This window comes from Crocodylus porosus, unplaced genomic scaffold (assembly GCF_001723895.1).
Source record: "Crocodylus porosus isolate Cpor-Errol unplaced genomic scaffold, CroPor_comp1, whole genome shotgun sequence".
Classification (NCBI taxonomy): Eukaryota; Metazoa; Chordata; order Crocodylia; family Crocodylidae; genus Crocodylus; species Crocodylus porosus.
Genome location: NW_017728915.1, coordinates 30350172 through 30378039, shown reverse-complemented (window position 1 = coordinate 30378039; position 27868 = coordinate 30350172).

The window sequence follows — 27868 nt, the reverse complement described above, 5'->3', positions numbered from 1 at the left end:
ATTAATTACTTTAGTGGCAGGGTATTGCTAGGATGCAGGCGAACACCCTCCTGAGAGTAGCCCATCCACCATCCTTTTGTAAGGCAGTGTCTATAGCTGCTCTGATTTGCATAAGTGCTTAGTTCCCAGCTCGTGCCTTAACATTGACTCCCCTTAGGATGAAGACTGGGGAATGCTGGATAGTGGGAAAGGAGCAGAGAGGTTTGTGTTTTGGGTCCTCCAGGTTGGAGTTAAAGAGGTGAAGTTCTGCAAGGGAAACAGTGGAAGGTCTTATCTGTTGAAACCTCCTGTGACGGTGGACCATAACTGTGTTATTCAATGGCAGCAGTAAAAGAGCTGGAGCCATTGGTTTTAAAAAGGAAGGAACTTCATCAGAAAGCCACTTTGAGAGAACAGAGTAGCATGCATGGAGGCTGTTTGGTAATGAAGAGATGAGACTGTCCTGGGGAGGGTGAAAGGAGACAAGTGATTGGGCAGCTGAAAAAGCACTGACACATAAGACATGGCTGGAAGCCAGAGTGGAGGAAGGAAGAAAGAGGAAAGCTCAGCTGGTGGGGGTGGGATGATGTTCCTTGGACATGCCTAGACTCGGTAGCTGTTGGTATTGCAGGCATCCAAGACCACCATGGCTCAGACGCTGTGCACTCGTGGGGAGTCACCTACAGGAGTGGCTCAACCCCTTGTGAAACAGCTGTATACTCTGGACAAGACAGTTGCAGTTAAAGGGGCATCCTGGTGGGAGAACTTCTGTTAAAGTGATAGCAACCTTTAAAAAACAGTGGGTTTTGTATATTTCCTTTGCCATATTAGCCCCCTGGGAAAGGGAGGAGTTCAGATAAGGCAGCAGCCTACTTTGTGTTGAAATTAATCCTGATGGTCTGGGCATGGCTGTCAGAGGAATGCATGGAGGCCACAGCAGGGCACTGGCGAGGCTCAACAAGACTTAGTACTCCTGCTAGCAGGGTGTAGACCAGAGGTGGCCAGTGAATGAGAGGGCCAGGGGCCCAAGTTCACAGGATAAAACCTGGGTCAGGGACCCAGAATCAGAGAGGGCTGGAGCCCATAAGCTGGGTCCGAGTGTGTTGGGCCTAGGCTAAGAGAGCCCAGCTAGAAAAAGTGGGGAGGAAGCTGGGAAGACCAAAACCTCGACAAGTATTTGGAGGCCAGGATAGGCAATACAATATACTGAGGCAAGGTGCCTTGGAAAAACAAGATCTGATGTCACCTGTGAGGCACTGTGGGGGTGACAGGAGGTCACAATTATTGCTGCAAAAACTTGAATTGGGAGACCATCCCAAAAGGGGCAACTCCTGTACAGAGCAGTGTGGTGAAGCCCGAAGGAAGCTTGGAGGACTTTGTACAGCAGTGAGACACCTGGAAGATGCTTCTCCACTTTCTGCCAGCAAACTTAAGAATTCTAAATTAAGATCAGATCATGGCAGGTGGGAGACTGGAGGCAGAGTAAAGTCTGGGGAAACTTTGTGCAGGCCGGTCCAATCACTAGGGGACATTGGACACTGAGCAGACAATGTGGGCCTGTTGCACATCTCAAGAAGGAGGACCCATAGGTGAGAGTTTCCAATGATGTGCTCCAGGACAGATGATAAACAGAGCAGAGAGAGAAGTAATACCACTAGGAAGAGTGGGGAGAATTTTTTGATCCAAAAGTTTGACATGGATATGGTCCGTGATGTGGAATTCTTGAGGTATCTGTGACCGGAAAACCAAAATGGGTGTATTGCCTAGGGCACAGTGTTGTCCAGGGAACTTCAGGAATTACACATTGTGATATCATTTGCCTGTTTCCAATAAGTTTCAATGAGTACTGATAGTTCACAAAATACTGGGTGCATGAGCTGGCAGTGGGGATTTAAAGATTTGCGTTTTCCATCACAAAAGCTTTTGCAGCTGTTTTAGTTTCTCAAATGTCTAAAATACTTTAGTTTTGTTCAACTGTATCTTCCTTTACAAGTATTTAAATAAATATGCTGTGATTAGCCTAAATTTGGAAAAGGAAATGGACAACCAGGCTGGGAAATGATTCAAATGAAAAAGCAAATGCAATGGCATTTAGAGATCTAAAATAAATCAACTGCTGATGGGGTATGATGGAAATAAGGTGCTGATCCGATTTCTACTTCAACATAAGACTACTAGTAATGTATATGGGTCAATCATAAAGAAAGAGGCAATGCTAGATTTAGGATTAAGGAACACATTTGATATGATGGATGACATAATGGGAAGGGAAAATCTGGGAGGTAGCAAATGCAGTTTTATTAGGTCAAATGTGGAGACAGAAATGAAAATTAAAGGTGGAAAGCTAAAATCATTAATCTTCTCAGAGTCAGGGCTATGCTGAACATGAGTCCAGTCAAATGAGGATGATGTAGTGCAGGAAACTAATACAAAGGGAAATGAAAAGAGCTCAGGGAAAACTCTTCTGGCACACAGGGCATAACTGTTTCTGGCCTGTGCTGGATGGGGAGGCAGGTGAGATCAGGAGTCTGGGCCCTTGTAAAAGCCAGGCACACTGCTGCTTTTCATAAGCGCTGAGCCATTGTGCTACTTCTTGACCCTGAGAAGACCGTTCTGGGATTCAGTTACCACTAGATATTGGCTCTATTCCCTAGCCAAAACACAAAGGCAATGGCAAAATCAAGCAGCAGCTGCTAGCAGAACTTGTGCTGAAACAGCTACGGGAAGTAGTGGAAAGTGAATGACACGGATGATTAATGAGGCCATTATGGGCTGAAAGTCTGACATTGTAAAGATAAGCTTGCAGCAAAAATGAGGCCTTCAATATATATGATGCAAGAGTCAATGAGACCACCCTAGTGTGAGGACTACCCACCAGCACTAGTGCTAGGATGCCTACAGCTGGCACATATGTTCTCATTCCTACAAAGTTTTTTTTTAAACCCTCTGGAGGTTGATTAGCGGCATGAAGGTACGTACCTGGGTGCAAAGGGAAACACTGCAAAGCCCCCTCATACCCCAATCAGGTGGGATGAGATAATTGAGAGCTGATTAGAAAGAGCAACCACAATGCAGTGAAGTGCTAAAAAGATGCCAAATAAAGGTTGTTGTCTGATCAAGGCATAGGATTAATGGCAAAAACATCTGACGTTTCATGTGAAGAGAAGGACAATGGGGAGGTCAGAAGAAGGGATACAGAAAACAATAATCTGTAGTTGGAGAGGACAGATGGCTTTGTGGTTAAACATTGGACTGGGATTGCCACTGACTTCATGTCTTAGAACAAATCACCTTCTCTAGGTTTTCAAAGTGTAGATGTGGGCTACTCTGCACCCTTAAATCTTGCCTTGAATCTCTTTGTGCCTTGATTTCCTGTAGGTAACATAGGAAGATAATGCCTTTCTCCCACACCTCCCTATTTAGATGATAAAGCCCTTGGAGAGAAAATTGTTTCATATTAGGGTACAGTAAACAGTATCTCATACGATAGAGTTCTGGTTTCAGTTGGACCCTGTAGTTTCCACTTTAATACAAGTGTGGCGGCGAGACACCCCTACAGGCTCTCGAATGGAAGAGGGTAGACTGCATGGGCCCCAAACCCTACAAACAACCCTCCTGTGGGGGAAACTTACCTCCTGCCAGGCAGCTGGAGCCAGAGCAGGAACCATGGCCCCGTAAGCCGGCATTACGCTGACTGTTTAATCAGCTGTTTCCCAACCAGGGAACAGCTGAGCCAATTGCAGCAACTGTTACAGCCACTGAGGGAAGATTTAAAAGCCCTACCAGAACCCAGGGGGCAGGGAAGGTGGAGAGGGAGCACACTGGTGGAGAGCATGCCAGGCATGCTGAGGCTTCTGCTACAGAGAGGAACAGCGCAGCCAGTACAAGGCTGGCAGGCAGAGCAGGGGAGGTGTTGGAGCCCCTTGTAGGAAGTTGGGGGAAAGGAGGTAACTTCACACCCCTCTCCTCCCCAGGGTTTTATTTCTTTTGAGGGAAAAAAAATGAAGAGTCGTAGGAGCAAAGCACCCTACTCAGAAGCACTGGAGTAGGTGCCAGTTTATGCACATATAGCTGGCCAGTCTCTAGGGAGGGAAGGCTACTCGTCAAGACAGAAGAGACAGCTGGACAAGTACCAACAGAACTCACCCGGATGTGGGATCCCCCTTAAGGCAAGCCGTGGTCGATCCAGCACAACTGAGGCACCATTGCTGGCACCCATCTGGTTAGTGAGTGGATGGGGTGTAGGGGAGGCGGAGCCCTGTGGAATATCGCACCCGAATCATGAGTACTGCTGTCTCCAGGGAGCCCCAGGAAGAAAATCTACATTTGAACCTCTCTTTATATAATAACATCAAGTCATGGCAGGTGAGTTGAGGGGAGGGGCTCCACACCCGGCGGGTAGTACATCACTCAAGGAACCCCACTTAAGGCACCTTACATCACAACAAGCAATACTAATTCTATTTTCATCTACCCTGATGTGTAAATAAGAGGCAGCATAAAAAGTTGTCTCAATGCTGCAACTCTGGTCCCAGCCATCACTATTTGAGAGTGCTATCTTCTCGTGCAGTGTCACTTGAACATGTTAGCCACAGTCACTGCTGGAGCACTTGATTCCTGCTGCCACGGTGTTAAAACGTACTGTCATGGTTTACAAATATTTCCACCTTCCTCCCGCTCATCTCTGCAGTTATTTTCTTTCACTCTCTGAAGAGAGAGAAGTCGCATTGTTTGAGTAGATCCCCATGGTAATCTTCAGTTAGCAGTGCTGTTCCATGCTTTTACTCTTGAGGGCTAAAAACCATAAAGCTCTAAGTCCTCAAAATGATTTGATAAATCTAGCAGATGTAGTCCAAATGAAGAGGAATTATTATATCGTAAAAGGTCCACTAGATTGATTCTAACCAGCATACAATTTTAAGACGTAGAACTTGAAAGATAAATTTGACTTTCATGCTGTAGCTCTGGTATTGTCAGTGCACAGTGGTACATTACCAATCACTGCTAATTGTTCTTTGGGATACCTGATTCAATGAAAGATTCTAAAATTTGGTGTGTACAAGAGCAGAGATGTTATTCAATTTCTATATTTTGTTTTCCCTTTGGCATTTCTTTCTCTTGCAGTATCTGACAAGCAAACAGAGCTAACAAATCCAAAGTACCATGTTCTGTTTCATAATCTCTCTCTCCTTCAGTTTCATACAGTTAAACGCCATGTGGAATATACTAGATAAGATTTTGATTTTAATTCCACATTTAAACAGTCTAATAGCAAAAGTTAATTCTGCAAAAATAGAAGACAGCTAAAGGAATTAAAATCACTGATTGGGAGAGAGGCTTAATTGATCTAGCCATTCTACAAAACTAACATTGCGAATGACATTGCTAAATTATGACATTGCTAAATTATAACATTGCTAAATCAAAGACAAAATGAACATTGCTTTCTGCAAATGTATGATGAAAGGCACACTGAAAAAGACTAACCGATTTTTTGTGATGTAACAATACTAGTATTTTAAGATTTCATTTTAAATTCACTGTTGTTGGTCTGCTTTCTTAGATCTTTGTAGTGTATTTTTAGCAACATTTGCAGCAGCAGGAAATTGGCTGCTGTGGTCCCCCTGCTTTACTGTGGCAGGTTAGAGGGTTTATGGATTGTGGTTCTCCAGGTCGACTACGTACTTTTGCTAATAAGCTAGCAATAAATCTGCACAGGATCTTTTGATAGGGATGATCCTGCCTGGAGCTGGACTAGATGACCTCTCACATCTTCCAGGCCTAACATTTCTATGATTGAATCTAGTGACAGGCTTATACCTGGCTCTCAGCTGAAAGTCAGGACCTTAATAGAAGTATACAGATATGGCAGATTCATGTCTTTAGCTGTGTGTGAACTGGATTTTATGTTCATCAGAAGCTTGCTGTCTCATTTTCCCCCACCTGAGAGCAGAACTCTTGAAATATTTCCTGAAATACATTCTGAAAAACAATCAGTTGGTATCAAGCAAAATATTTTATTCCCACTTTACTTTTTTAAAAAAAACCTGGTATATTGCACTAACCACCTTCCCCCGCCCCAAGTAAAACCAGAATGTTACATTCTAAAAAGGGTAAAACAATTTCACAACTTTATTGGCATGTTTCTGACCTTTTTTTTAACATTTCCCCCCCTTTTTTGCACAGTTGTTTGAAATTGGATTCCTGCAAAATGCTCCGGTTGCAAGGAATTGGAATTCCTGACAGAAACATAGTCCATTAGAAGACTTCTGATCAGCTTTACAACTCATTTAGATAGGAGGCATGGGTAGTGTTGCAACAGTGTAGAGGTGCGAGCAACACTCTATGGATACTTAAATAACAACAGCAAAAGTGGATGAGACTGATTCTCATCTCAAACGCTTCAGAAGTAACACAACAGTCTATTCATCTGGGTACAAGCTCCCCCAAAACTTATGGACTAAACTAAACAGGATTCACTCTGGAGCTGAATGCTTTAATGCCATGTTCTATAAGATTGGGTTAAAAGTCACTCCAAAATGCGAGTGTGGTGATGCACCATAGACTGCTGACAATCACCTTATTTGTGCAGCACACCCATGCACCCAGGATGAGACTTGGGCAGCATCCACGGTAAAACAGTTGAGTGGCTCTGCCACATTAGTGATGTGTAGAGGGAAAAATTAAGTAAATGAGAGAGAGACAGAGAGAGAGAGTGCACAAGCAAGAGAGCTCTACAATTGAGCTCTGGCATGGTCTTCTGAAAACAGTGCAAAGTAGTAATCTATACTAAAAGTGTTGCTTCCCCACTCCTGCAGCTTCTTGCCCAGTTGTCTTCCTTGCTGAATTGCTATGTGCTGTACATTTATGTATGGTAAACCCTTTGAGGCAGATATTGTTTGTTCACTGTTTGTTTAAGCAAGATGCAGCCCCTAGCTACTCCTTAACGTAACCAGAAAAAGCAAACACATTTCATTGACCTCTTTTGATCTTGTTTCTATTCACTTGTAGACTAAAGCTAAACAAACCAAAATAAATTGTTGGATTAAGAGAAACTAAATGCTTGCCTTTTTATTGCTGTTTTGGCTAATATTTTATTATTCACAACAACCTTCCTTTATTTAAAAAAAATCATATTCTAGCTGCATTTCTTCCTGTCTAATACGGCACTTCTAGTGTATTCATTTATACCAAATCATAGGTCAGTTTGTTGTCAAGATATTATTTCAGAAGGAACACTTTGAAATGAGCTCTTGATAGAACTGGTCTCAATCAGGAATAAATTCCCCTGCACTAGATTGTGATTTTTAACTCCCCCCCCATATCCTGTGCTTGTATGTGACGCTTCTAAATTTTTATGTCTTTTTTAGTAAGAAAAGTTTAGTGTGAAAGTAACTTGATCTCATTCAATGATATTCAGAGAAATGTGAATGAAATCTGAAAGTCTATCTACCAATTAGCAATAGATAAGCATTTTTTAATAGGTGTATATAACTTTAAACAACTGAAGAAAAATTGAGCCTTCCAGTAAGAAAGCATAGAGTCTGCCATGTGTTATAACAGCGTGCATTGTGTGATCAACTCTGTTTATATTTAGGACTCATCAATAATAACCAGTGTGGCAAATAACTATGTGTCAGGGTCTATTTTCTCCTGGTGTATGAGCACAGCTCCTATTAGCACGAGTGAGAGTTATTCACACTTATTAGATTGATCCTTAAATGACTGGAAGTTAAGTAAGCATTGATTGAATGGCTGGAAATTTTTTGAAGTCAACAGTGTTGAAACGGGAAAAAATATCAAGTTGGGGCTTTTTGTTCAGAGGGGTGGGGGTTGCCTCATTGGCTTTTTAATAGTGAGGATCATTCAGTTTTTGCAGAGATACATAATTTCATGCCACATTTGAAAGAGAAACACTGAAATATCCCCTAACGGCCAGGTTGATTTAAGGCTTCAGCCAGACAAACAATGAATGCTTGTAATTCCTATCATACTATCTGCTTCCCAATGCCCTGGAGATGCAAAATTTTAAAAAGCATTGTTATTATAGGGGAGCACAGGACATCTGGTTAGATCAATGGACAGAAACTATCCTTAAAAGTTTAGGGAGTGTGTCTGCATTTCTGAAATTCTGGAAGTTGTCATGCTGGGACACATTTTTAGTAGAACTCTTGAAAACCATGCCCACTTAGCATATGGCAGTTAATGATTTGCCAGCCCTGAGAAGGTATAAATTGGGGCTCTCTATATGGATAAAATGTGCTAAATTAGGTAAGGTAAAAATGCACATAGGCTTCTTTTAAAAGATGTTTTAACCTGTCTCTCTTCTGATGTTTGTATGAATAAATAGTTCAGGGTTTGAACAAGCTATTGTGTATATTGGAGTTTACCAGTTGATGAAGATTCCTGGGTGCCTAGTTGGACCAGTTGAAGCAAAACAGTTGGTAAATAGGATATTCATAGATTCATAGAAGGCTGGAAGGGACCTTGAAAGATCATCAGGTCCAGCGCCCCTGCACCAAGTAGGAAATATAACTGGTATCAAGTCACCCCAGCAAGATGACCATCCAGTCTCCTCTTGAAGATTTCCAGAATAGGTGACAGCACCACCTACAGAGGGAGCTTATTCTCCAGTCTGGACACCCCAGATGTGAAGAAGCATGTCTTAATGTTAAACCTGAAATGGTCTTTCAGAAGTTTGTGACCATTGCTCCTGATTTTCCCCAAGGTTGCCCTGGTGAGCAGTTGTTCACTGAACCCTTGATGTATGCCCCTGATGTAGTGGTAAGCTGCTACCAATTCTCCTCTCAGCCTTCTCTTCTTCAGGCTGAAGAGTCCCAGGCCCATCAGCCTTACCTCATATGGCTTGCCATGCAAGTCTCTGATTATATGGGTGGCTCTTCTCTAGACTCTTTTGAACTTTTCCACAGCCTTGTTGAAGTGTGGCGCCCAGAACTGGATACAGTACTCCATCTGCGGTCTCACTAGTGCCAAGTACAGCAGAAGAATCACTTCATTGGTTTTGCTGGAGATGCATTGATTGATGCACACCAGAGTATTATTTGCCCTGCTGCCTACAGCATCGCAGTGCCAGCTTATGTTCATACTGTGGTCTATTATTACCCCCAGGTCTCTTTCCTTCATAGGGCTGGCCAGATTGGCATTGCCAAGCCTGTAGGTGTGCAGGGGATTGTTCATCCCCAGGTGGAGCACTTTACATTTCTCAATGGTAAGCTTCATCTGATTCCAATCTGCACAACTTGCCAACCTGTCCATGTCTGCCTGTATCTGCACCTATCTAAGTATGATCATGCTTCTCCATAACTCGGTGTCATCCACAAACTTGGCCTGTAAGCTCTTCACCCCCAAGTTCAAATTGTTGTATACTGTAACCTAGTGATTGAACCAGTGGAGTGAATCATGAGATTCTGTAGTTTGGGTAAATAACGTGGAAAGACTGCAAAAGAGAGGTCAAAAATCAAGATCATCCTCAACCATAACTCATTACCCCTCTTGCAAGTCTCCCAAATCCTGGATTCGGAAGAGGATTTCAAGGCTCAAAACCAATCTAGTTCTTTTACCAAGAGAGTGCTTGAAGGAAATCTGAAAAGTTATATTTACATTTGTAGCTGTGCCTACTCCTAGGAGTGCTGCTCTAGCCTATTTCTCCTTCTTCACTAATAGGAATGTATTAGTTCATTTTTACTTGGCAAAAGTAAATTGAAGGGATATTTTGTCATGGAGAGGGGGCGGTTTCTATTTATTTTATGTGCTCAAAGCAGGACTTGGAAAACCTATGCCACCATGATGATAGTTTTATGAATGCAATGGGAAAACAGTATTTTAAGTGCTTTTAATTTAATATTTCGAGGGAGGAGGTGATGAAATTTTCAAACTCATTCTGCCTCTGTAAAAAAGACAGCGAATCTGTATTAATTGGTCCTAATGCAGAATCCTTGAATAGTTAAAGAAATATAAAGTTATTCAATATACAAAATGTTCTAAAACACATGATTAAAGAAATGTTTTGATTTTTATATTCCTCCAGTTTCTGTGCAAACCCATAGTATCACTAATAAAATGAAAGAAGAAGAAAAGATTCTTGTTACGGAAAGTAGAAACTATTACACAGCAGTACTACAATATAACAATTCAGACTTAATGAAACATTTAAAATATGCTATTACTGATATTGTTCATTTAAATATGCTATTACTGATATTGTTTCATTATACGTTTTTTTGTACACTGTTTTCATGCTTAAGTGACCTCTAAATTGGACTATTGCAAATCACTACTAATGGGTTTGCAGTGAACTACTCCATATAAGTTTTTTTCTGGGGCAGCATACTGTTGAAAAGGTACAATTGCCACCACTGTAATTTTTACAAATTGCTTTTTAAATAACCAATGTAAGTGTAGTATTTGCCAGAACACCTGTATTAGCAGCATGGAATATTATATATTTTGCAGTAATGTCAGCTACTCACAGAGGTAAGAATTCTAATGGAGCTGTATTGCATATCCTCTGTGTAGAGGCTTTCCATGAGGAAGGCACTTAAGTGCATACTTAAATCCATCCCACCTTAGGTTACCACCTCCACACATGCTTAACTTCAAGCATGTATTTATATCCTATTGATTTCATGGGAACTTATGCTGAGAGCTCAGCTCATGCTTTAGTTTTGAAATGAATAAGGATGATTTCCTGAATCAGGTGAAAGGCAAGGATTTTTGGGGTGATGTCTTGTATTGGAACAATTGCAGAGTTGGGACAGTTACATAAGCTTTCAAATGCAAGACATTCTTTTTCAGGCCCTGAATCAAGATAAGTCAAGATACATAACAGAAAGGAACAAAAATAAATGTTACAACAATGCTAAATAGACAAAACTAAGGCAAACTGAAAAGAGGGGCCTATAGCAAGGTGGTCTTTCCCTTGAGAAGGGGCAGCCAGCCCTGCTAAGGATCTGCAGCTATGGGGCAAGGGAGTGACCCACTAGGAGCTTAAAACCCATAGGAGAGAGAAGAAGGAGGCAAACTGAGAGAAAAGTTTGCATGGAAGGAAGCTGACTGTGAGCAGAACAACTTGCCACAGCAAGGGGTCAGGATGCTGTGATAGGGACCAGAGCCAAAAGGGTTCCCCTTTTAATGCCCAGGATGGGGCAGAAAGATTTGGCTTTATTTGTGTATTTGTCTGATTGTGGCTTAGAGACTGTGCTTTAGTTTGGAGGGGTGGCAGAGGAACTCTTCAGGCAGTAAAGCCACCTACAGAAGCCATCAAGCTATGCAAACACTCGCAGGGCTGCTTATAAGACCCACTACTTGAGATGCCCATTGCAAGGACAGGCACTTATTTATGTCCATAAAATAGTGCTAGCCATGTGCTAGATTTCAACGCGGTGCTAAGTAATGCTTTTAACAGTGGGTAACTGCTCTTAACAGTTCCACTGCCAGTAACAGCTATCGTTCTACCATACACCTCATTTAGTGGGCATATAGCCATTAGCCAAATGAGCCCATTGGAAGTGGGTGATGTGGGAATTGCACTTATGCACATATATACTTTCTAAAAAGGGAAGTTTCACTTTATATTCCTGCGAAGTTATAGCAAGTGCTAAAATGTTTCTTGACAGTCTTTGAGGTCTGGGTGCTGACCAAGGTCCTGAAACCTTTCTGCATTTGCAAGTTTCTTTTAGACTGTCCAGCAAGTAGTTGACCTCCACCAAGAACCCAGCCCTCTATATTTGAATCAGTGGGAATGTTACCATTGATATGAGCAGATGTGGAATTGGGTCTTCAATATGAAATATTAGCTTCATATTGTTTACTTATATGTTGTAGAACAAGTATGGCCATCTCACTCCAATGTTTTGCAGTTGGCCTGGAAAGCTTCCCTCCAAGCTCATGAAATCTCTAATCTGTCTCAACCAAAAAACAACACCTGAATCTGTCTAACATCAACAATCACCACATCTTAGAGATCTGATCTATTTCTAGGAAGGACAAGTAAATCTCACAGAAGAATACAGAGTCTACCCACGGTTTTACACTGCAATGCCACAGGCTGTAATAATGATTATCAACATATATCCTAGAATAGGCTACTGAAAATGTTGGCCCACATTTTCCTGCACCTTTAACCTTAGTGGCCCTTATACCAAACACTTTCATCTTTTCTTGAGGACTGATCTCCTAACAAGCCATAACTGCCTCAATGAATCTAAATAGCTTCAGGGGGCCTACAGTTGCTAACAAGATAAGTCAAGAAGAACATCTTCTTGTGCCACTCCATTTCTAGTAGCAGAATACTAGACAAGGGGCACTTCTATACAAGACATTTACTGTGCAGTAGACTAATTAGCTGTACAGGAAACATCATGGCATCTACATGTGCACTCCTATTAGGCTGGAGTAGGCTAATTTACTCTACAGAAGGCTAGCATATGTATAGATGCTGCCCCAACTGGTTGGGGCCTGAGGGTGCTTCAGTGCGGGGGGGTGCCTGCTGCCTATCCCTGCACTGAAGCATCCTTGTGCCCCAGCCAGTTCCTCCATAGCACATTGAGCCAGCGGAGAGCAGCCCTGGGCTGGCAGGCTGGCCCCTTCCAGCCCCACAACCCCTGCTCTGGGGCTCCTGCCAGCTGGGGCTGCTCTGACCCAGTTCAACATGCTGCACTCCCAGGCGCATGTTCAAGTGGCAATAAGCTCCAGAGTTTATTGCTCCTGGGTACACATTCAAATGGTGTTCCTGGGAATAATAAACTCTGGAGTTCATTGCTTCGCATTAATTGCAGGTGTTGATGTGCCCAGGGAAAAGTTTACTGAATACATTGAGGAGTTCAACACAGTTTTATATTGTGGAGGGGGAAAAAGTACTACAGGTTATACAGGACAAAGCTGCTCCTGCTGAAAATATGGAAATTTTTTCCACAGGTTTAGTGTTATATGTAATTTGTATTGCTGGTGTGCTGTGTTTATGATCTAGAATACATCACAGGAATTGCGATGTGCACCATGTTGTACTATTGTGAAGAAAAATTCTATTGTTGTCCAGATAGAAAAATATCAGCTGCTAGTTACTGCAATTTAAACATTCAGTCACTGACAACTAGAAGGTACAGTATAATGTTTTACTGTAATCTATTAGCCTCCCATCTTTGGAACTGTAGTGAATATCTAACTGCACAGAATGCCTCAAATAAATGCAGTCTGGCAAGGCACAGAAATGTCTTGATATGGGCTCTGAATTTCTGATAAATGGCATAAAACAAATAGCACATACAACTATTAAAAGTGTAGAGCGGGCTTCCTCATCAACTTTTCATTCCTGAACGAGGATCCATCTTCCCGCATTTACATAAAGAGAAATAAGCCTTAGAAATGAGAGCTAGCTGCTTCTGTACATTTTCCTTGCTACTGCACCAGAGGTGGAAGGTTAAAGCCAGCCTTGCTGCCTAACATCTGACAAAGAATGTTTTTTCAAGTACAATGGAAGAAAAAAGAAAAGGCATATTTAGTAATCATCTAGAGGCAGTGGCAGCAGCTAACTTTCTCTCTACTGTTGTCTACTCTTCTCCCATCATCAAAGCAGCAACAAAAACAGTGTAGTCTGCATCAGCTGAATCAGTTCAATTGATAGATGTATCTAGGTCAGGAGGAACTTGGGTGGAACACTGTACGGAAGGGTTATATCACTTCTGATCACAGCAACTAATTTCATTGTCAGTATAGCCAAAGTGCCCAAATAAACCTGACTCCACCAACCCAAGGGAGCGTGTGCAGGGCAGAATAAATGCATCTTAATTCCTAGATGTGAGCGGAAATATATTATGAATTAATACCGCTGTCACTGTATGTTTATAAAGCATTTTACAAAGACAGAGTAAGACGCATCCCCTGACTGAACGATCTTATAATCTAAGACAAGATAAAGACAAGACAAGACAAGAAACAACACATCAGGAGAGATCACTGATTAGAAATAAAAGGTAGAAATAATTGTTTGAAGAAGTGAGGTTCAGTCAGGATTTCAAAGGAAAAGAGAAGGCGCCTGCATACAAGATCAGAGGAAATGTTCCAGGAACACACAGCTAAGGAAGGGAGAATAGGACGGTAGGACTGGGAATAGTGTAGGGGCAGAAGGGGCTGTGCTTCGGCAAGATTTTATGGGTGTCCGTAGGCCCCATCAGTGAATGTCGCCTCAGTGGAAGCTTTCAAATTTTCCATGACGGAGCTTTCTGCGAGCAGAGATGGCAATGTGAGGAAAGTTTAAATTAGAGGGTCTCCAAAGGTGCTGAAGTTGTCAAACATAGCAAATAGGTTATAACAGAAGGAAGAATCATTGGACTCCAAGGTGGAAAGATGGGTCAAAGAGAAAGAGAGAGGAGGTCAGGAAAGCCAAATCAGACTGGTAATTGTGAAAGGACTGAATGATGGAGCGGAGGAAAGGCTGAGTTACAAGAGAGCAGGTGGCAGGCAGAGCGAGCAAATTCTCTTCCTCTTTGCTGTAATCCTGCAAAGAAATAAGCTCATCAGCACAGTTGAGCAAATAACTGACTTTTCAATTTGAAATACTTTTCAGTTTTGTCTTCAAAACAAAACAGCCTAAGCAAAAGAAAACCAATGTATGGGGAAAGCTAGGGTTACATTTTTAAATAAGTCTAGGTAATGTTTTAGTTTTTTTTTAAATGAAATATCTTTTTAAAAAAAATCCAAACATCCAATTTATTTTCTTTTTGTTTCTGAAGCAATTCAGTAAATTGGACAAAAATTCACAAATAGGTTTGGTTGACTCTGTTATACGTTTTCCTGCAAGTGAATTGTTTGACTTCTAAACTTTCCACAGGCCTACCTATCAATCTAGAGAAATTAGGCTCAGGAAGGCCCTTCTGTGATGAATGTCCACTGGCAGAAATTAGAAGAAATTGCTCCTTGTGGGCACGTGACCCTAACCACACAGATGATCCTAGGTGTATCCTCGGCTGGAGCTCCCTGCTTAATTCTTCCCACAAAGGGTCATGCTGAATGTATCTGATATTTCTGTGAAGTCCATGCTGGTCCTTTTTCTAGCTTTCATTATTTGGCTCATTAATTACCAGATGCATAACTGAATAAACTGCACAACACAGCATAGTTTTATACTGGGAATTTGAAAGTAACAGAGGCCCCTTTTCAACTTGACTTGGCATGTCAAGGGATTCTTGTGAAAGGTCAGAATGCACACACTCACTGTTTTTCTCAGCTAAAGATTTTCCATTTAAATATCTCCAATCAAATATCTCTAATAATTTTCCTTATAAAACTGTTCTGGCTTCATATACAGCCATTTAACTGTAGAATGGCATGTACAGTAGGTGTATATAAGAAAAATATCACTACAAAGTCATATGTTAGTAAGAGTGGCCATTGCCTATATCTTAGGCTTATATAACACTGAACAATTTCAGACTGCATTAGACACAGACTATCTACTGCTCTTTTTGAAGTAGCTGAAGAGAAATCCTTTTTTCTGCTGACATGATGATGACTTGTAGCCATTCTTCAGTGATTCTTTCATCCTACCCCCCAAAAAAAGAAATTAAAAGGTAAATATATATTTTGCTGCTGACTACTAAATGTATTCTGTCCAGCGCTGCTCTTTACCTGTGATAAGATTCACATTTCTATTTGTTTGCATTAAATATAAACATTAATTTTTTTCCCCATACATGCTGCATGGTCATACATAATTTACAGCATTTTAAATCCCCTTCACTACCTGAAGGGGAATGCAAAGTCCTCACTCCCTGTGGATGTTTTACTGTGCTGAAGATCTGCATTCTTTAATGTACACCCTGGGTTGTGATGGGGAGATGAAAAATTTCTGGATTTTCATCAACAGAGAAAGCAAAGTTTATCTCCAAGTGTCAAGATAACATGTTCCTTACTTTTGATCAGCACAGTACCTTTACTTTTGATCAATGCAATAACTGAACATGGCAGACACATCGAAAGGATTCTGGGTACTATTAACAGCTAAGTATTTTGGATTAACAGATTTCAGAAACTTACCTCCTTATCTTTTGATCAGAATTGAAGAGTTGTTGAAAGATAACAACTGTTACATGCTCTGCTAGGTGGCAAAGTGGTTGTCTTGTTTTGTGGCAAAGCCGCATGTTATAACACGAACAGTCAAAGCTGTTACATTGATTCAGAGTCTGACAGTATTTCTCATCAATGACCTTGTCCAAAGGAAAAACATGATATATTCTTGATAAGTCTACCCAAAAGACAAAACATATTATCAGCAATTGGATGGACCTTCTATAGCATCTTAAGCTATGCGGGCTTTATATTCAGCACATTCTGAAGATAATAATATATAAATTCCTGAAATTGGTGCCTCTTTATTAGTATTTGCAGGCTATCAGAATTTATTTTGATGATTTCTTACTGGACAAATGATGTGATTGCACAATCTTGAGTTATGCGTTATATATGTGTGTAAATGGGGAGCTGAGGCAATAAGAAAGAAAACTTGATCCATGAGCTCATTGACCTGCAGGGGCTGTAAAGCAGGGCTGTACAAAGCTTCAGTTGCTGATTCAACTCATGGGAGATTCAGCCTGATTCAGTGGTCAAATCTCTGAATCTGAATCAAATCAGCAGACCCTTTAATCTCTCCAAATAGAATCGGAACCCTCCAAATTGATATGGAGAGATTCGGAAAGATGATTCGGAAATTAGCACAGCTTTAAATGTTTTTTTACATAGCTCAAGGTACCAAGCGGCTCATGAATGCTGAGATGGTGGGATGGATGGAGCATCCCACAGAAGTGTGGGGGGCATTCCCAGCACACTCAGCAGCAGACCTAGAAGTGGACCAGAAGCACTTCCGGTCCACTTCCAGGTCCACCGGGGAGCACACTGGGCCCCCTTCCCCCTCCATGCCCTAGTTCAGTGACTGTATCCTGGGTCTGGGGGTGGGGGGGGCACCTGGTCCCCCCGTAGCTGATTGTTAAGCACATGGAGGGCTCCCCCCGCATTCCTGTGGGATGCTCCATCTGTCCCATCATCATAGTGTTCACGAGTTGTGCTTGGTACCTTGAGGTATGTAGAAAAAACATTTAAAGCTGTGTTTATGGCCAAATAGCTGATTCTATGAATCAGCATCAAATCAGCCGAATTGAATCGAGGACAGTGATGCAAATCAACAAATTGAATCACAGTCCCCGATTTGGGCTGAATCTGAATTGAATATGGCCCATTTCGCACACCCCTACTGTAAAGCCAACTAGAAATCTCCAGTAGACAACTCTTGTAGAAAGGAACTTAGACTAGCTGGCAGTTCTGCTCCATGTGCCAATAGTGGCACAACAGGTACTCTATCCATAGGTGACTTACATAAGGCAATCTGGTACTTTGTGGGCACATCTACATGTACAGTTAATGAAACTGAATATGCTCCAGCTCAATTTGAGCCAGAGTAAACTCATCCTGACATCATGCATGTATTTTTTATTGCATAATTACTGTGTAATTTACTACGCTGATGGATATCACTTGTACTTGGCGGGAGTATCTGGCAGTGCACTAAATTAGTCTACTGCTCCCTAATTGCTGTGCACATGTAGATGGTGACAATTTACTGTGCAAAAAATTACTCTGCTGTGCACTAAAGCATACCATGGAGACCAGGGGTTTTCAACTTTTTAAAAGAAGTGTACCTCCAGCAGGAGACGCAGAGCGGGGGACAGGGAGGGGGAAGTGGTGCACAGCTGGATGTGGAGCAGCGGCAGCACAGGGTGTTGTGTGGTGGTGGCCACTGTGTGCAAGCTTTTCCCCCCCACCCTGTGTCTGGCCGGCCAGGCAGTGCCTGTGCCCTGCTCTTGGGAGGTAGTGGTGCAGGGTGGTGGGTAGCAGTGCTCCATCCCCACCCACCAGCGTGTACCCCCTAGGGCCTTCCCAAATACCCAAACCCTGGTGTGGACGCACTCTGTAGTATTATTGTACCCATGACCATCTTAGGAACATAGCTCCTTTCCTTCACTCTAGTTTTACTGACCTCTTCCCTTTATCAAAGTGACCATCTTCATTTGCAAGATGGAGTTAAACAAAAGTAATTGCTTTACCTGGTATTTCTTAGGCTGTATCTGCCTCCTTCTCAGACATGAGAAAGGGCATTCTGTGCCCAAAAGCCCGTCTAACATCTGTCCTGACTATATAGTTGTCCAATAGAAGATATTACCAAATGGATCTTGCTTCTCACAAGAAAGTGGTTATTAGAGCCAGGATTAAAACCAAGTCTTCTGAGTTTCAAGGCAGTACTTTAACAACTAAGCTTTCAATTTCCCCTCAGGATGGTCTTCACAAAACTAAACTAAACTCACATTAACAATGGGAAATATTTATGCACAGATGGAATAACTGTGCATGTTTGTGCAGAAATGCACCTACTGAGAAGCCTGCATATGCAACTAGGTGTGGGGACACAGTCTGAGTGGCTCCTTATGAAACTACAGCACAAGCTAGGTAAGAAGCACCCAACTGCCCAAGAAGAGATTTATTTGTTTTTCAAACCAGGCTCTTACCTCTCCCACAGTTAGATGGAAATGGCTTGCACTGATGCTCGAAAATTATAGGGAAGTGACAAAGAGAATGGTTGCTGAAGCAAAGGAAAAAAGCATTCACTGAAAATGTTCTTCCTTCAGGGCAAGTTTGAATGAATAGTCTGATTTTATCCTGCCTTGTCAGAGTGAGTACATGGTGTGTGAATAGCATGAGGCAAACAGCACTCAGAGGTAAGCTTCTGTCTCCTCCTTCATAATTTAAATTACCCAAACTGATAATTAGCTAGAGCTGTGCTATGCTTTCTGATGATACTTGAGACCAAATGCAATTCTCCTGTTTTGGAGATGTATTAAAATCTGACCTTTGAGCCAGGTTCAAGGGCATACTTGCTAGGTGATGAATGCAGTTTTGGGCTGTATCAAGAGCAGCACTAAGTGCAAGGAACAGGGGGAGATACTGCCTCTCCATTTGGCACTGGTTAGGTCTCCCCTGGAGTACTGTGTACAGTTCTAGGATCCACAGTTTAAAAAGGACATGGAGAAGTTAGAGAGGATCTAGAGGCAGGCAACAAAAGATAATAAAAGGTTTGGAAAGCAAGTCATAGGAGGAGAGGCTGAAGGAGATAGACATGGTCAGCTTGTGAAAGTGGCTCTTAAGAGGGGATGTGATAGAAGTCTTTGGATACTTTCCATAAAGAAGAGGGAAGGCACCTTTTCTTTCTTGCTGCAGAGGGGAGAACATGAACCAATGGCTTGGAATTGCAGCAAAGTAAGTTTAGATTGGATATATGAAAATAAAGGTCTTCACTGTTAGAACAGTAAGGCAGTGGAATAGATGCCTAGGGAAGTTGTAGACTTTCCATCACTGAAGGTGTTCAAGAAGAGGTTGGACAGCCGCTGGTCAGGGATAGATCTAGGTGTAGCTATTCCTGTGTATTTCTATGGAAATTTTCCGTGCTTCTGGGCTCCGCTGGTTGCTCCCCAACCCCTCTTTCTCCTACATGCCATGGTATTTTTAAGCCTTCTTCAGAAGCATTGTGTGTTGCCTACAGCCAAGGCCAGGGACTATGATAGAGGTGTGTCAATATTCCTGCGGGGACCAAAGGCAGAGGTTCCTGGCTAGTGGGTTTTCACCTCTGCTTAGGTTCAGACTAATTAACTTTACCCCATGGTCAGATCGCTATGGACTGTGGGGGGTTTTGGATTTCTCTGTAGTGGGGGGCATGGCCCTCTACGTCAGATCTCTTGAGTGTATATTGATAACATTGCATAGTAGTAGGACATTGGCTGTCGAGATTTCCCTGCTTTGCCTGTGGCAGGTTAGGGTGTTATATTTGTGTTGTATCAGTGTAGTAGTAATAGTAGTGTAGAATTTAAATAATGGATTGCATAGGGTGGTTTGGATAGGCATGCTCCTGCCTTAGGCAGGGGGTTGGACTAGATGACTTCTGGAGATCCTTTTCATCCCTACTTTATGATTCTATGAGCCTGGGCTCAACTTGAAGCAAGCCATACGAAACTCAACAGTTCAGTTAGAATTATCTTTTGGTTTTGAAGGGGTTGTCTGAGCATTGAGAGAGCTTGATGGAGGCAGGTAGAAGAGAGAGAACAACTCCCGTAACTAAAAATTAACAAATTTGTTTTATTCCCCCCCAAAACTACAATAAGGTGTTTTTGTTTTAACATAATTGCATTTAGTCATTTACAAGCAAACTCCTTTTGTTGCATAAAGCAGTGGGTTCTCTGATAGGTAGAAAAGGACTGAAACCAGCAAAAAGAAGAATCATCTTACTATTAATTTTTTACAGCATGGGTTTTGTTATTTCCCCATTGTTCATAAAACATATAGTATCTGTTCTAGGGTTCATCCACAGTTTGTGGTAAGATATGAGAGAGGAGACCAGGGGATTTAGCTGATTTGCCGAGCACTGAATCTTCTATGCATGTTTCTCTATGCATTAGAAGAAAAAGCAAAAATTAATCTGTGGCTTGAAGTCTTTAACTTCTTTACGAGTTTTCTAGTAATTGGTTTACTGAACTGTATGTGCTTATGAACCAGTACTAGCATCACTTGGAGTAACACTGAAGTGAAATAGATAGCTAGATAGATAAGAGTGAGCTAGCTTCTGGTCATTGCATTAGTGGCTCCCAATCAGTGAAATCATCTTCACAAACCCCTTGTGCAACAGGGAAGCCATTCTGATATGGTGTCAGTGTGTAGCATGATTCAATAGCATGTCCAAGATTGTATAAGAAAGCCGTGGTAAGGTCAAGAACAAAACCCAGATCCCCTTGCTTCCAGTCTTATTTTAACAACAAAATCATTCTTTTCCACACATTGAAGACGAGGCTTTAACTGTTACTAGAAGAACCAAAATGCAATTTCAATTAGCAGCCAAAAACCCCCACAGTCCTTAAAAAACCCTACTAAATCCAGTCACACCCACTGTCTATCAGTAGGACAATTTTCCAGTCTACTATCACCATTTTTCTAACCCTCCCTCTCCCCTCTCAAGTTGTCTCTATTTATTTTGTATATGTTCACTCCAGAGGATTTTTTGTTGTTTCTTTCATATAAAGCCAACCTCAAAGTCATTTAATGAAAAATCACAATCACAGTAAAAATACTCCTGTACAATACATCTATAATAAATAAGCATTGATATTGTAAACTTAAGAGAGAATTCATTAGGAATCAAATAACAAAAAGGAATCACGGAAAATAAAATATGAAAAATTAATACATTTATTGTAGAGGGGTAGAAAGCAAAGAGAATAAAACAAGAGAGCTTATTGTTGGCAACTCAAGTGTGTGTAATGTTTATTTAAGCAAAAACAAAAATGTAAAGAAATGCATATTAGTGGCTAATGAGAGTAACAGCTCATGAAACCAAATAAAAATAAGAAAATAATACTGTTTACTGAAATTTCAGAAATTTCATATTAGTCCCACTCAAATTCTCTGTCACTTGTTTTCTCATTTAAAAAAAAAAGTAGAATTAGCAATGATCACAGAATCTGTATTACAATTCTCTGTATAAAAAGAATAGACTGATGGCTTTAAAAATGCAAATATATTTTGCATGAAAATTTAAGATCACAGTAGGGGAAGAGAGTAGAAAATAATGGTATGCATGTTATACCTATTTTAAAAAGTTTTTCAAAGGTACAAATACTTTTACGGAGAAGTGTGTCACTTGATTAGCATCATAAGAAGCTACCTCAGGTCAAGTGAATAACTATGAGTATAGAATCATAGCCACTCATCTTTTTGGCCACAACATCAAACTGTGCTGTTATAATTCATCTTGATGTGTATAGATGTATAAATCCAAGTTGTGCTAAATGGAAGTTTCCTTGGACAGGAAGAGACAACAAATCCTAAAATAGGTTTTAAACTTTCAGGCCCATTCACTTCATTAAGCTATCTGTACATGGCAGAGTGGGTATACCATTGATTAGGCAAGGCAAAGTTACTAATAAGATACTAAATGTCACATCAGATGTTTAAAAGCATGCTGCTAGTTGCACATTACTCAGTCCAGATCTCCAAAAGAACATGCCTGCATGTCATTTGTATGTGTAATTAGTACATTTTATTTATTCGGTTGTTTAAAATATGCCTGTCTGTACCCTAAATTGTATTTTATACTGTAACAGGTAGACCTTGCAAAATGCCATGAATTTCAACAAACTTAGTCCGAGACAAGAAGTGAACTCTAGGGCACATCAACCCAAACATCTTATTAGCTGCTGTCTCAAGATAAAGCCACTGAGCTGTCAGCTCAAGTACCTCAGCTGATCTCAGCTGCTGTCACAACCAGTGAGGAGAGAGGTGGTCTCTCAAACAGCCAGGAGGTAAAAGACTTAGGGACCTAATCCACTGGAGTATTTAAAAATGCCCTTAATTTTAGCACACGGCTGAGTCCATTTGGGTTCAGTCACTAGGACTTGAGACTGCTGAATGCTGGGTCATTTATGCTTCTAAAACTGAACAGGCTTTTACTTGCAGAATGAAGCTTCCTCTCTTGCCTGTGCACGCTGGCTGACTTTCTGATTTTTCATCTTCTCTTTCTGCTACCTGGGCTGCTTCTGCCAAATTCCATGCAGGTGCAGTCAGGACCAAATTTAAAAGCATGCTTTGGTTAATTAAGGCTTTATAGAGCAATCAGCCCTTTGAGATGGATTCTGAAATTAATCCAGAGATTGCATTTTGGTGTAATGTAGGTTGCGTGTGAAGCAGGTGGATTGTCATATTGTATACTAGCTGCCGCTTCTTAATAGTCTTGGAGGACAGAGGCACTGCTACAGTGCAGCCTTAGAATGAAAAAAAGAGTGGATACAGTGAGACCAAAATCTGAGGAAAGCTCACAGCCCTGTAGTTTATCTCCTGTTTCATGAAGAAGCATAGGTTGTGTCAGAAGCCAACTCTAGGGAACCCAGCATGATCTCTAAGGGAACCCCCTGGGCCTAGGGTACTCAGCATGATCTCTGCGCTATCAAGCTCTATGGCGAAAGGGGAATCTAAATTAAGAGTCAAAGAAAAGAAAAGGCTGATTTACAAAAAAAAAAAAAAAAAAATCCTGAATTTGGTTTGTTGTGATTTGAGGATCTTGCTGGCAAGTATTAAAAAGAGGGTATCACAGCAAAAGAATATTATTTCTATCAAATTTGAATTATTTCAAAGTCAGCTTATAATCAGGTGGCACATTGCCTAACACCATCATCTCTCTCTAGCAAGTGATGGGCACTTTAATTCTACAAGAAATGAATAAATAACTGAGCCAAATAGACCCAAAGTGATAATATTTCATTGGTAATTCAAGCTTGAAAAAATATATATGTTTTGACTTTTCTGCAAATAGCTATTTTTATTTTTTAATCTCCTGGACTAGCGTGTTATTGCTCGTTTGTTTGTGGACTAAATTGTTCACGTCACTGTAAATAACTTCTGAAAAGTTGTTCTCTCAGCTGTGCTAAGCAGTAATGAGTGGGACATGTAACTTCTGCTTATCTGCTCTCCTATGGACAGTGCCAATGGCATATGTTTATTAAGGATGTTGGCAATGAAGCTGAATCCTTGGTTTTCCAGTACCAGATAAACAGTGTCTGAGCTAGAATTCATGATAATCTTAGAAGGCTCATTTAAATACAACCCCTAAGGCTACATACTTTCCTGGATTCAAGAATAGAACATACTGCTCTCACTTTTCTTATGTGCATTTGGAACTGATGCTTAAATATTACACAATCTGGTCATTATGGTGTAGAACGAGGGGCAATTATTTTGGCTCGAGGGCCATTTAGTTAGTTTTGGTGACGTGTCGAGGCCCGTACACATTAAAAAAAAATCGTTCAGAAGATATAATTTTAACAATTATACTAAAAATAAATCACATACTAAAAATCAAACTTCTACTGTAACACATTTTAATTTAATTTAAATGTGTTTATCAGGGGTGACCACCGGAACGTTTGTTCACCAGAGCGCCCCAAGGGATGACGAGGTTGAACGGTTATAAACTGCTACAAGACCATTTCAGGCTGGACATAAGGAAGGATTTCTTTACTGTCTGAGCCTCCAAGGTCTGGAACAGTCTGCCATCGGAGGTGGTTCAAGCACCTACATTGAACACCTTCAAGAGCAAATTGGACGCTTATCTTGCTGGGATCCTATGACCCCAGGTGACTTCCTGCCCTGTGGGCAGGGGGCTAGACTCGATGATCTTCCTAGGTCTCTTCCAGCCCTAATGTCTATGAAATCTATGAAAAACATAATATTTGTCCTGATCTATGTTTTTTGAGTAGTGTACACAGAGGTGATTTCATAATAGTTCAAAATAAAGTCTTAATCTTATATATTGTGTGTCTGGGGATCTGGGAGGTGGAGGTGGGGGGGGGGGGGGGGGGCTGTCCATGTGCTAGGTCCAGAAGCTAGCTGGGGGTGGAGGGTGGGATGGAGGCAGAGGATGCAAACAGCAGAGCTTGTCCAGGCAGTGCAGTGCAGATGCAGATACAGATGTGGTCCACACCCCCTCCACGCCCATGCCCCATCTGGCCTGCAGCTGCCCCCATGCATGGCGTTAAGCCCTACCCACTCCCACCTCGGTCAGCATGCACTATGGGCCCATATGAACCTGCTGATGGCCCCAGCCCTGGCTCCAACCAGTGTGTCCAGTGCTGCTGCTGCAGCTGCTTGAATACTGCTCAGCTTGGCTCCCCCTGCCTCCAGTGGCTCCTCCTCCTCCTGGCCCTGCTGCAGTGCTCCAGGAAGCTGGTAGCATGGGGAAACGGTGGTGGGCATCACATGCCTGGACAGGAGGGTGGGGGAAGCTGCAACCATGTAACTCCTACCCCAGCACAAAGGCTTCCAGCTCCAGCTCCTGGTTGCCTCCCACCCACTCTGCCCACCTGGCATGATGAGCAGGTGGCCGAGTGTTTGGATGATGGGACTATGGTGCAGGCTGCCCTTGGCAGGGACAACTCACCCCTGCAGCAGCAGCAGCCATGGGGCACTCAGGGCCCACTGCAACTAGAGCCCCCAGCACCGTGGCATGGGCCCAATTGGCTCAGAGCCGGTGCCGCTTGTGCCACCTGTCACAGAACTGCCCTGACTTGGTGCAGCATTGTGTGGGGCTGTGCTGCTTCAGGCTGTCACCCAGGGGTTGATACCACTCTCGGGGACTGCGTGTTATGCCGGGCTGGGTCCTACCTTTGTGGGCTCTGCATGCCATTGGGCCGGTTCCATAGAGGCCAGACCCAGCCTGGCATGACATGTGGTCCCTGTGAGTGGCACTGGCCCCTGAGTGACAGCCCAAGTGGCCCCAGTGCTGCCCAAAGTGGCACAGTCCCATGCAGCACTGTGGCGAGCTGGGCTGAACCTGTGACAGGTGGCACAAGCAGTGCCTGCTCTGAGCTGACTGGGGCTGTGCCGCTGGGGGCTTTGGCTTCAGTGGGCCCTGAGCCCCCCATGGCTTCTGCTGCCATGCGGGTGAGTTGTGGGCCCTGCACAGGCAGGCTGGGACCCTGCAGGGGGCACACGAGGGCCCTGTGGGGGTGCATATGGGCCCTGTGGGGGGTGCATGTGGGCTGTGCAGGGAGGGGTGCCCTGTGGGAGGAAGCTGTGGGCCCTGCTGTGGGGGGGCTGTCCATGTGCTGTGCAGGTGGGCTGCACCCTGTGAGGGGCAAAAAACCCACACCTCCTGAGCAGCCCCCACACCCACAGTCCTCTCACAGTCCACCCACAACACCACAACACCCACATCCCAAGCCACCTCCACAAACTCCTCACCTATATTCCCCTGCACCTACAAACCCCTGCACGAGCCCCATGCCCCCCAAACCTCACCCCCACAAATCCTACACCCACCCACCAATTCCCCCAGCAATATAAAGTATTGCTTTATACTTGTAAATATATCCATAAAACATTGCCCTTTCTATATATAGTGGTGTTTCATTTTAATGGTGGAATTTGGGTTTCTCATCAAAGAATTTGTGGTTCATAAACAGGGAACACCAGGATCCCTGCTGGTGAGACAAGTTGCGAGACCCATGTAGAGGAGCCTGTACAGGGCCAGCACTGAGGACCCAGCTGGAGAGCGGATGAGGTGGCTGACCTCTTGGCCATTTGGGGGCAAGAGGACACACTTTGACAGTTCAAAGCAGGCCACTACAAGGAGCACATCTTCTGAGTGATAGCTGCCCAGATGGCAGAGCGGAGGCACCCCATCTGGGTCTGGCAGGGGTGCAGCCATGGGGCCACAGATCCCGCTATCACAGGTGGCAGCAGGTCACAGCCAGGCAGCAGCCCCAACTGCCAGACTGCTGCAGTGGGTACAGGGTGCAGGGGCCACTCCAGGTTAGGGCTGCTTCAGCCGTACAGCTGGCACAAGGGGTAATGTCCCAAGTGGCCTCAGAAGCTCTCGAGGGCAAGTAGACCTGAGCTGCTCACCAGGGCAGACTTCTATACTGCTGGGGCCAGCCTGGCTACTGATCTGGCAGGAGCTGGCCAGGGTTATTTTGCCCCAAGTGGCACACTTGCCCCACACCAAAGTGCATGTCCAAGCATGTGTGCTGAGCCAAAAATCCCCCGTTCAGATTTGTGCCAGTCCTATTTGAGCAGCTGCAAGTGCAGGCACCTGCACATGTGGATGCGCCCTAAGAGTTCTCAATGATTTAAACTATTTGGCATATTTCAGAGAGATTGAGACTTTATTCTCTTTCCTCCCCCTGCCTTTAAGAATACATGGATCCCTTTAGCTTCACTGCAGTGTGTCCCCTTCATTCTATGCTTCTTCTTGAACAGCATACTTACTTCAACTAAATTTTTATCTAGTCTAAACGTTGGGTTTGCATGTTGCTCTGGGAAACCTATTTTTTGCAGTCTAAGGGCATAATCCATTTGAACCTTGTTCATGTATGTGTCTCCCATTTATCTTCAGTGTAGCCAGTGGCCTTTATTTCCTATTATCATTGTGCTTAATTACCAACGGACAGAATCAGTCTGAATAAGTTTGGGTTCCTCTGATAAATAATGTTTTCAGGGTTTAATGACTAATCCTATCTGACTCCATAAGTTATTAGTCTAGTGTTGATGTGTGTCTGCAACTGTCACCTGTGAGTCACACAAGTAAAAACAAAATTTTGGAAAAGTGACATTTCACTGCCTGCTGCATAGATAAGGAAGGGCCCTTATGTCTTGATAAAGGGTGAGTGGTAAAAGCTGGAGAATTGTTTGTCAGTTCCAGATTTCCCAAAGACGCATTTTTCCATTTGTTTGATGGAAAGAAGGGGAGACTCAGTTTCGGTGCCATCCTCTGGTGGATTGGATTCAAAATTCCATCACTGACCCACCAGGAGACTGCCCTCACCATCAGGTGATCAGCTATTGTGGGAAGGAAGTCATACACTCTCCCCTTACTCTTGAAAGTGTATCACGGTGCAGAAAAAAAAAAAATTCAAGATGTATTGGTACAAAGGGTAGTGCAAGAGGGAGCATGAATCTGGAAACTGCTCCCAGTCCCTGCATTAAGGCTTGGTTCCATATTTTTCTTTTATGACAAGGTAATGAAAAAAGCATAAAGCATGGGATGTGTATGCGGGGCAGGGGAGGGACTCAAACCCACTATCTCCCAGCTGTATCCCCTGACCACTAAGCTGCAGAATCACATTCCCTCTTTCTAGCTCCAAGAGTATTGAATTTCCTTTCTCACATAGAAGTACATATCCAATGCCCACCCCTCCCCCCCTTTTCCCTTCTCTCTTCCCCTCTCCACTCCAATAACTCATAGATGAAGGTGGCAGCTGAACAGTTGTTTCTGTATTGCAGTTGATGA